The sequence below is a fragment of the Acinonyx jubatus genome, chromosome C2, assembly GCF_027475565.1.
Source record: "Acinonyx jubatus isolate Ajub_Pintada_27869175 chromosome C2, VMU_Ajub_asm_v1.0, whole genome shotgun sequence".
Classification (NCBI taxonomy): Eukaryota; Metazoa; Chordata; class Mammalia; order Carnivora; family Felidae; genus Acinonyx; species Acinonyx jubatus.
In genome coordinates, this window is record NC_069384.1 from 17,969,655 (window position 1) to 17,980,897 (window position 11,243).

Consider the following 11,243-nt stretch of genomic DNA (forward strand, 5'->3'; position numbering starts at 1 on the left):
TCGACTTTGAGAAACTCAGTGTAGTGTCCTAAGCAGAGACACTAAAAGCAGTTAGGGAGAGTCTGAGAAAAGTTCTTTAAGAAATGATTTCCTTAAAACACAGAATAGATGTCTTCCTTAAAGTGGCATTGCATATCAACCTTGTTGTCTCACTTACTTTGATATTAAATCAGAGAGAAGGAGATACGCTACTATGAGCAGAAAAAAAGATGTGAATCCCAGACACAATAAAATGCTACTTATGAATTTATGAATGCATCAAAGCGCTGTTTAAACAGCATAGGCTGAATGCAAATGTCTATCTGAACTTCCTCCTGAAGCCTCACAAAGCAATGACAGTAAAGGAATTAAGAGAAAAAAAAAATTCACAAGGACAAAAAGAAGACAGCAGACAACAAAAGTAACATTTTGAAATCTGGGAAATAGTTTAACCACCGGTAGCTGCTTTAGACTGGAGAACGCAGCAATCTGAGTCTGTTGAGGCAGCAAGCCAGAAAGCCAGTCATTTTCGCATAAAACTATGAAAATACTCAGACTGGAGACAACCCGTGCTTGGAACGCAGGTGTGCAAAAAATGGGGCTGAAATCTGGAGTGTGAACTGAACTTTTTTTTTTTTGAAGATTTATTTATTTTTGAGAGAGAGAGAGAACACAAGTGGGGGAGGGACGGGGGTGGGGGGTACAGAAGATCTGAAGCAGGCTCTGCGCTGGTAGCAGCAAGCCCAATGCGGGGCTCGAACTCACAAACTGGGAGATCATGACCTGAGCCGAAATTGGATGCTCAACCGACGGAGACACCCAGGTGCCTCTGAACTGAACATCCTTAAAAGAGAAGCCAGACTTCCCATCTTCCCTCCCCACCCTGGCTCCATCAAAACAAAACCTGGGGTCTATTTTTAGAGAGGTTTGATCAGATAGCCTCTGGATTTGGAGATAGCAAGAAGAGTTGAGGTTGGAGGGTGAGTTACTATGCTGAAATCAGAGGGACTATGGGAAAATCTTCCCACTGAAGAGAGATTTGTTCCCTGCATGGCTCTGGAAAGGCCTGCAGCCAGGCATACATACTTGAGGTTGGAGATTGGTGAAGTGCCTTCTGGAAGAAAATGGATCCACTCAAAAGTATAGACTTACAGTAGGATTTTTAACCATAGGGTCCATGAGCACAAAAATTCATTTTTGTTTCCACTAACCTGCAAATTAGTATCTCTGTCATTGTTGAATGTAGGTAACAAACCATTGTAATAATCGCAGTACCTGTCACTTTGTCACCAGTAGGAATCACGGTAATCTTTTTTATCACATTATCCATCGCATATATCTTGAAATAATATTTTCATTCATCATTACCTCAGTGGTTATTAGATCAAACTCTAAAGCTTATTATATGATGCATTAATAAAAAGCACATATTATTGTTTCACAGATTTATTTTTAAAACTTTGCTATAATTGGTTCCATGCATTTAAATACATTCTGAAATAGGGTCTACAGGCTTCACCAGACCGCATGGCACAAAATAGGTTAAGAACCCCTAAAATGCAGATACAGGCATTTGGAGATTTCCCCCAGCCAAACAAATGATCTCATAGTGAGATGCACAGATCACGAAACTACACTTATGCTTCCCAGTCTAGTTCATTTGGGCCTCACTTTTAAATATGATTTGACAGCTAAGGAAGACCAGACATTAAGGACAGCCTCTACTCTGAAAGGTAGAGCCAGAACAAAACAAAATAGGGAGAAACAAAGAAGGGAGAGGAACAAAGTGATAAAATAAACTCATGAAAAAAGAACATCATGATTAATATCCAGAGAGAACTAAGAGACTCTATTTCATCTGTAAAACAAGACCAGAACAATACACATACAAAGGAGCAAAGAATCCAGAGGACTTCTTGAAAACTCAATGAAGATAGATTCAATAAGGGTGCCTGAGTGGCTCAGTCTGTTGAACATCCGACTCTTGAGTTTGGCTCGTGGTTCATGAGATGGAGCCCCACGTTTGGGATTCTCTCTCCTCTCTCTTTCTGTCCCTCCCCACTTCCTGCTCGCTTGTGTACTTTTCTCTCTCTCTCAAAATAAATAAACATTAAAAACAAAAAGATTCTCTCTTCTTGTGCCCCTCTAAAATAAAAGAAAAAGATAGCTTCAATAAAATGTTCAACAGATGTGTGGAAAATAACATTAAGGACAACATTACTCTTTTCCTTCTTCCAGGAAGTGGGAAAAAAAGTCAAAAAAATGAAAATGGTGTTTTATTTGCTCTGCCTAGTCTCCATTTCCAAATCATTGCCATGCTTAGTGAACACCTTCTGATCTCCACTTCTGCACCCTCCCACTCCCCTACAATGCCCCCACCCACACCTATTCACCTATATAGGGGCAGCTGGTTGAAAATGAGAGGGCAGAAAATGGGTTGGTTTTAGGCAGGGTACCAGTAACTTGCTCTTTCCACGGACCACAGTATCTGATAAACGAAAGTTCATCTCTATGGTGACCGCTACTGTTCTTACCAGATATTTCTAGTTGTCTGCCTACCAGCCTCATGGCGGTAGGCTCCTCCTTCTCCGTAGTTTGAGGTCAAGCATTGCCCTGTGGCTTACTTCGGTCTTACATCTGCTCTTTATGTGTTCTGGGTGGTGAACCATAGGGGGATGCGATGCCACACCGAAGAACAACATAGAAGAAGCCAGCTTGGACCCTTTGGTATCTGAGCCTTGATCTTATGCATAAGTTACCTGGAGCCCAGTGGTTTTAAGTCAAACACTACATACATCAGTACCTGATTCTAGCACCACATGGTCTCTGAGTCCCTGCCTATACCATTCTTTCTATCTGATAAGCTCTCCCTAGGCCTTCTCCTGTACCCTTCACTTAATTAATTAGCACACTTATCCATCACAGTCCTTTCCAATAATTCCCCTAGGAAAGCTTCTCTGAATCCACACATCATGTAAGGTTCCCTGGCTGTATGCTCCTACTCTTGTACTTTTCCTTCACAGCGTTTACAAATTCTTGGCTCTTTCGCATGATTCTTTGAGTGCAGGATCTTTGGCTGGGCCTGGTACACAGTAGGTTCTCCATAAATATCTATTGAATGACGGAACAAGTGCACCTAGCATCAAGAAAGCTGAGAATAAGTCTGGAGGATATAGAAATGATGCGTTGGGGGAATGCAGAAATAAAGATCAAGGCACAGATGCAAAGAGCCAGTCGAAGGGCTGGTGTGGTGGTGCTCAGGTAACATCCAGAAGCAGGTCCATTTCCATTCCAGTGTCTCAGGGCTGCCAGTGTTATAAAAATAGTGACTGGAAATCAAAGGGGAAAAGTTACCACTTTCTTTCTACCTACGTATTGCATTTTAAAAGCAAATCTTCAGGCCCTTTATAATCACATTAGAGTGACTCCTGCCATGCTTTTCTAAAATGAAAGCCTCTGAAGTATGGAGGCCATGGTGTTTAAAATGTACTAAGTAGGGAGACTTACACCATCTGAAAAAAATCCCAAGTTCCTGCCATACCCGATTTTGAAATTCTATAATTTGATATTGCCTTCCTCTGGTAATGTACACTATTTCTTAATTCATAGTAGATCATACATATGCCCATTTGTTAAAAGCACAATAAAACAGCTCATAGAAAAGCAGAGCTTAAGACCTGTGTGGCTTTCAACGATATATTACATCTTTCTCTCTCATGCTTCTCTGGAAACTCTGAGTCTTAAGTAGTCTTACGTAAGGAGACATACAAACGCACTGGTGGTCTACTGGAGAGGCAAGTTACAAATATCTCCACGTGAAAGTACCTCAGAGTTCACTCAACTCTTGAGCCTGATAGAGAAATTGAAGCAGCCCTTGGAGGGTGGGATCTGAGAGTGACCATTGACCTACTGTGGCCCTCAGACAACCCTCAGAATGCTGACAGGGCGTATATAATGAATGAAATTAGAGAGTCTTTTACATTTTAAAGGGTGCTGTAACAAAACCCGATTTAAAGCTCATTGACTTTCCTCCATAGCCATAGTAAAGGTCTCATAAGCCTGTCTCTCTCCACCCAAACGAATAGAATGAGCAAAACTCCAACAGTACTGTTCTTTCTTCGTTTAATGTTTTATTTATTTTTGAGAGAGAGAGAGAGAGCGGGAGAGAGGGAGACACAGAATCCAAAGCAGGTCCAGGCTCCGAGCTGTCAGCCCAGAGCCCACCACCGGGCTCGAACTTAGGAACTATGAGATCATGATCTGAGCCAAAGTCGGATGCCTAACCGACTGAGCCACCCAGGTGCCCCAGTATTGTTTTTTATAATAGCTAAAGTATTCTGCATTCTTCCTTTTATAAATTTCCCCCTCCTGCTCTTTTCCCTCACTCAGCAAAACTAGTTTACTCCCTTAAACTAGTTTACTCTTTTATCCAAAAGAGATACTCACTTTGAGCCAGGCTGTGTCTGTGCCACTCTTTTAACAGGAATTACACCTAGCAGCTGCAATGTCCACAGACAAATGCCCAGTGGCTTCTGGGAAACAAAATGAACAAAGAATGAATGAGTGAATGGAAATAATGCAAGTTCTAGGTAGAGTGTATTTCTGTCACAGCCATTCTTTAAAATGGGAGTAGTCCCATTTTCCTTGCAAGCGTAAAGAGTAACATTAATTGTTTAAGAGTTATGCAAGCAGCCATATGGTAACTGTCAAGTTCCTAGCAGGAAGCAGCACACTCAAAGGGGAGATTGGAGAGAGTTTAATAAAAGGATCTTTCATAAAGGTGCAGATGGGGACTGGAGAAACCAACAAAAGATGGTGCAATGTTCTAGGCTATCAACAGCTGAGAGCCTTTCCCAATCTCTAAGACTGAGAGGGACAAGGAAAGAGAGTAGTTACCCAAGTTCAGACAGAGTACCTGTATGAAAAGGACCTCCCACCAGAGCTATGGCTATCCCTAGAAGGCAGCCAACTGACTGGAGGGATAGCCATAGCGTCCTAGGACTCATTCTCCTGTTCCTTTCAACCTCCAATCCCCCATATCCAGTTTGGCCAAACCCAAGCATACGTCGGAAAGGCAAGTTGGTGTATTGGCACAGTTGTTATGGGTCAGCCTTCCTGACTATTGAGCAAGATGGAGAGGGCTGGAAGGTGGGTCAGGAGGGGTAAGAAAATATCCAGTATATTAACACACAGTAGAGACGGAATGCATGGCCACCGACTCTGAAGCTGAGTGTGATAAAGTAAGAAAGCGGTGACTCCTATTCATTGATTCTTTCATTTAACATTAGCCCTTTATTTAGCCCCCATCCTGTAAAAGAATTCTGCTAGCTCCTGAGCGTACAAAGAAATAAAGCATGATTTCTGCCTACAATGAATTGTAATGGGGCAATCAGACAAGTAAATAAGCAACTGACAACACATCATAGTGATATTAGTGAAATATTGACAACGTATTTTACAAGGTCATTCTTTTGAGATTCGGGTTGACAAATTCCTTACACTGATTTGAGACACATGCCGACAGAGTGCCAGAAGTACTGGTGAATAGCATGACAGGTGTGCTTACAGCTCCATGTACTTAGAATTTGCTACTAAATTTTATATTATTTGAATCAGTCTTAGAGCAAATACATCTGAGTTTTAAATTCTTCAAACCTTCTAGGCCTTTTGCTGTGAAAAAGTGGCTTTGGCTGGTTATGTTCCATGACCAGTGTTTGCTAACATTCACTTTTGCAATTGGTCCCCTCTCAGAACCAATGCCAAGCATCGCACACAAAATACACACACACACACACACACACACACACACACACCCTGCTACCACCACCACCAACACCAATGACAACAGTAACAGCCTAGTTGATGTTTTGTCACGACCAGTTCTGGCACGCGCTGCATGCCATGTGGCCCAAGTGACAGGATACTCAACTTCTATACCAGTAAAATTCCTCCATTAACAACACATAACTTGATTACGGCAGAAAACGATCGTGCGGGCTGATTATGAAGGGCTCGAATTCCATAAGCATTTCTCAGCTCCGACGACTTTTATAACACACAAATACAAGCAGATTGACCAACCTAAGCTTCACAGTGTATGTCAAATGATATAGTGTGGGTTTGTTAGTCTCCAATGGAAGACCTGTTCATGTACTCACCATCGTTGTAGAGCTGCTGACCAATACATGTTCGTATTCCTGAAGATATCTATATCAGTGTTGTGCCATAACTCATCATTGTCACTAGAAAAAATGGGATGGGTGCAGTAACATAAAACTGTCAAGAAAGGAGTCCTCATGGGTATTTACCCAAAGAAAATGAAAACACTAACTCAAAAAGACACATTCACCACTATGTTTACTGCAGCATTGTTTACAATAGCCAAGATATGGATGCAACCTAAGTGTCCAGAGATAGATGAATGGATAAAGATGTAGTGTGTATATACAATATATGCAATGGAATATTACTCAGCAACAAAAAAGAATGTTGCCATTTGCAACAAAATGGCCAGACCTATGGTATTTTGCTTACTGGAATAAGTCAGACAGAGAAAGGCAATTACCATGTGATTTCAATCATATGTGGACTCTAAAAAAAAAAAAACCAAATGAACAAATAAAAAGCAGAAATAGGCCCATAAATACAGAGAACAAACTGGTGGTTGCCAGAGGGGCAGTGGTGGGGGGTGGGCAAAATGGATAAAGGGGAGTAGAAGGTTACGGAATGAATGAATCAAAAGGATGAAAGTTACGGCACAGGGAACATAGTGGTTTTGTAACGTCATTGCATGGTGACAGATGGTAGCGACATTGGCAGTGAGTACAACATACAGGATAGAGAAGGTGAATCACTGTGTTGTATACCTGAAACTAATGTAACATTGTGTGTCGATACTATACTTCAAGAAAAAATTAATTTTAATTTTTCTTAACATTTATTCATTTTTGAGAGTGAGAGAGACAGAGTATGAGCAGGGGAGGGGCAGAGAGAGAGAGGGAGATTAATTTTAATTTTTCTTAACATTTATTCATTTTTGAGAGTGAGAGAGACAGAGTATGAGCAGGGGAGGGGCAGAGAGAGAGAGGGAGATAGAGAATCTGAAGCCGGCTCCAGGCTCCGATCTGTCAGCACAGGGCCCGACACGGGGCTTGAACCCATGAGCTGCGAGATCATGACCCGAGCCGAAGTCGGACGCTCAACCGACTGAGCCACCCAGGCGCCCCAAAAAATTAATTTAAAAAAAGGCAAGGAACTTCCAAAGATCTTTTGCTTCCTTATTTTGAAGACCCATTATTACCAAAGGTCTAAGAGCTAACTCCCTCTAAAGGCCTCCTAATATACCTCTGCTCGTCAATCATTCTAGCAAACAGCTTAAGTGCTTAATAACGTAAAATCCAGTAGCACTGAACTACAGTGACCTCTGTCAAAAACATTACCTGCAGCTGATAATTTTAAATTAAGTGAAATAGAGACTGGTGGTATTGTCCCTGACGGTCGCAAGCTGTGTCTCCCTGTGCCTTCAGGATCTTGTGTCTTTTTGTGCCACACTGTTGGTCCAGCCAGCCTCCGGGTCTACAGTAGTGTGCCCTGATTCCCAGCCCGTGCCAATGGCTGCTGCTGGCTCCAGCAAAACCGTGTTCTGTATACATTTCCCCCTTTTGAAGCAAAGCCGAGAGTGATCATTTGTATTCTAAGATTCAGTTCAAAGTTGTGGTTATCTGTTTTCTTCACGCATTTTATGCTTTACAAATGTAATGCATAACACTCATTAATTCAATATATGAATTACATGTGTGTGCTCCATATGAATACATGACTCAATCTATAAAAGGTCATTTGTATCCAGTTTATCAGAAGCTCATTTATTTCATAAAACTCTTGTACCTTTCTAAAACAATGCAAAAGGAGCATATGTAACAAAATCTGATGTGACAGACACAGAATGGGCTTTGAACTCAGTAAGTAGACTTCTATTCAAATCGCACATTTGCCACTTACTCACCAGGTGACTTTAGACAACTTAGTAAACCCCTCTGAGCCTTACTGTCTTTGTATGGTCAGTGGCAATGACAATACACAACTATTGGATTGTTGTGAGAAATAAGCAAAATAAGTAAAGTGTCTTTGTAAAACATAGAGAGGAAGGACTCAGTATTTTAATTTCTTTATGTCCCTTTGTTTGCTATTAATAGTGGACTAGGTGTGTGTGAAATAGATACCAAACCAACAAAACTTTATGGTTTAGCCTGCCTGTCTCAGAAAACCTGTGTTGAAAAAGCTCATGAGAGATTTATCTGAATGTGCTTCCTTCTCTTACACACTTTCTTGTCTGATGGCCACAGATACTCAGTAACCGAGCTCCTCAATAACAAGGCAAATTGATTTCCAATTCGGACATTTCTTCCGATTATATAAATAAAGATACCATCTCAGTAGATTGAACTGAATCTTAGATTTTATTTTCACATTTTTCCCCATTTTAGGGTCTTTCCAACAAATTTCTAGCAAATGCTATTTACAGGAATTTCTAAAAAGAGACCAAAGGCTTTTAATTGTAAACCTTTTGAGCTAAAAGCAGAAATTCAGTAACTAACAAAATGATAACATTTTGGCTCAAAATTAATATTTCTATTTCTCTTCTGCCAAAATGGTTTGCTTCTTTTTGATTGATAGTTAACCAGATTTCTACCAGAGCATTTCCAGATTTTTAAGTTTTTCCTTTACCCTTTCTTTATAGAATTGCTAAAGTTTATTTCTTGACATTTCTGTATGATGTTTTCATAAAACAGTCCACTCCTTTGTCTCACTATATTTTGTCTGAGCTTTTTTTTTAAAAAAAGGTAGCAATAATGCCTTAATATTCATTACCTCAGACTTTGTAAAATATCGTATTTCTAAAGGCACAACAGGTGAACAGAACCTCTGATCGCTGAGGTGTTACATTATTTGAACAAAATATTCTCCGGGGACCTATGCAAGATTCTGATACCTAAAACCTGAATTTAGCTTTGAATTTGGCAGTGGAGCTCTTAGCAAAATAGCAGTGCTCTGGAGGAGCTGAGCTTTCTTTATGTATGATTCATCTGGCCATATTCATGCAAACTAAAAGAAATGTACAGAGACAGCAACGAAATGGAATCCCAACATAAGCCAGTTATACTTGATGAAAGTGGGAACCATTCAACAATCAAGTAACTGGGGCGCCTGGGTGGCTCAGTTGGTTAAGCATCTGACTTCGGCTCCAGTCATGATCTCATGGTTCGTGGGTTCAAGCCCCGCGTCCGACTCTGCTGACAGCTCAGAGCCTGGATCCTGCTTCAGATTCTGTGTCTCCCTCTCTCTCTGTCCCTACCCCACTCATGCTCTGTTTCTCTCTCTCTCTCTCTCTCTCAAAAATAAAGAAACATAAAAAAAATTAAAAAAAACCAAATAACTGTCCTTAAAAGTGAAAGATTTCTAAATTCGTGGATAATATAAAGAATTACTATTAGATATTCTTTTTTGGTTGACGTTCTAACCTTCGAGGTTTATACAGCATTCCTTGAGAAAAGTAACAGTGGTTTGACTTTAATTTGTTATGTAACTTGGGTTATGCTACATAATTAAAATATAATGAGCTTACGGAACTTCATGCCTGAAAAAAAATTAAAAACCGTAATATTTTAGAAGTTGTGCTTGCAGCTTATTGACAGGAAACACTTGTTTTGGTAATATTTTGGCCTGTGGACAAAGACAAGTAGGAATCTGGCAGTGCTTCTGGCCTTTGCTCTGGCTTTAATTTGCTTCAAATGTCCAAATGCCCTTCTCTATGTTTCCTGGACAGAATAAAGTTATGTGAGGGCAGCCTTTCCTTGACTTCTGATCATTCATGTCATAAACACAATATTTGCAAGAAAAATAAAAAACAATAGAAGTGTCCAGAGCTTCTTCACTGAAGGAGTCAACTTTCTTTACTGTCTAATTCATTGCAAGTGATTGACTTGAACTCTTGGCTTATGTTGTGCACGGAAAGGAATGCCTTCGCTCAGATTTTTGAGAATTAACAGGGCCGCAGTGTTTGGAGGACATGGGATTTGTTCCCTAGATGGGGTTCCTGAATCTTAAAATGCCTCACCTTCCTGTCTCCTTTGATATCTAGAACCCTGAAGTAAGGACAAGAGTTCCGACACCACTTTAAAGATGCAAACAAACAAACAAAACCAAGAGTCACAGAGGTGACGTGTTTCCCATAAGGCTCATACAGTCACTTAGTTAATACAGAGTTGTAGTAGTGGGCTCAAAAAGAAGATGGGAGAAAAAGAAATAGAAATATACAGACGTTAGTCAGGAAGTTCGTCAGGGCTGAGGCCTCTGGAGAATGATTTGATTTGTATTTTATTGTAAATGGCCACTCACTTTCATGTGGAGTCTGGATTGTAAGGGGCAAGAGAGAAAGCAGGGACCCCAGTTCAGAGCCACTTTGGGGAACAAGAGAGAGGAAGATGATTGTGATCCTTCTATAGGCTACGATAAAAAAGAAATTTGTATAAATAAAAAAATAAAGAAATATAAATATATAAATTTATATTTATATATTTATATTATATTTAAATATATATTTAAATATAATATAAATATATAAATATAAATTTATATTATATTTATATATATATATAAATATATATATATTTATAATAAATATATATATTTATTTTATATATATAAAATATATAAATTTATATATATTTATATAAAAATATAAAATAATAATATAAATATATATAAAAATATATATAAATATAAATAAAAAATAGGGACAAGAATATCTATTCTATTACTAATTCAAGATTTTTTTTTTCCAGGAGCTTCCTGGTATTTTCGGTCTGGCCTTGTCTTATCCACCAGAGTCAGATTTCTAAACTCATTGGATTCTCTCTCTCCTCTATCCAACACCTTCAATACTTTTTCCTCACCTTACATACGCAACTCCAAACTCTTAGGATGGTCCCAAGGCTCTTTGGAGCCTGGCCTCATCTTTCCAGACTTCCTTTCAGCCAAGCTCTCCACCCCGTCCCCCAAGCCTGTATTCTCACAAAACTGAACGGTCACGCTTTCATACCTGTTGTTCTTTGTGCCCAGAACACTCTTTCTTCCTGGCCTAGAAAAACATAGTCATCTTCCCAGTGCCAATAACCCAGATCTTTTCTGGGAAATCAGTTATCCCAGGGATAAAACCACCATTGAATTCATTTCCCTAATAATGTTTTTCACAATTTATGCTC

At 39.7% G+C, this 11,243-nt stretch overlaps 1 protein-coding gene and 1 long non-coding RNA gene across 2 annotated transcripts in view; one reads left to right on the plus strand and one right to left on the minus strand.

The window, feature by feature from the left end:
* Positions 1-11,243, plus strand: part of CYYR1 (cysteine and tyrosine rich 1) — a 107,086-nt gene that overhangs the window by 34,119 nt on the left and 61,724 nt on the right. The gene's annotated exons all lie outside the window — the stretch shown is intronic.
* The window catches only part of LOC128315130 (uncharacterized), a 39,759-nt gene that overhangs the window by 26,165 nt on the left and 2,351 nt on the right, over positions 1-11,243 (minus strand). Inside the window, exon 2 of the long non-coding RNA XR_008297579.1 lies at positions 6,138-6,221. This is a non-coding gene — a long non-coding RNA (uncharacterized LOC128315130). The remainder of the gene's footprint in view (positions 1-6,137; positions 6,222-11,243) is intronic.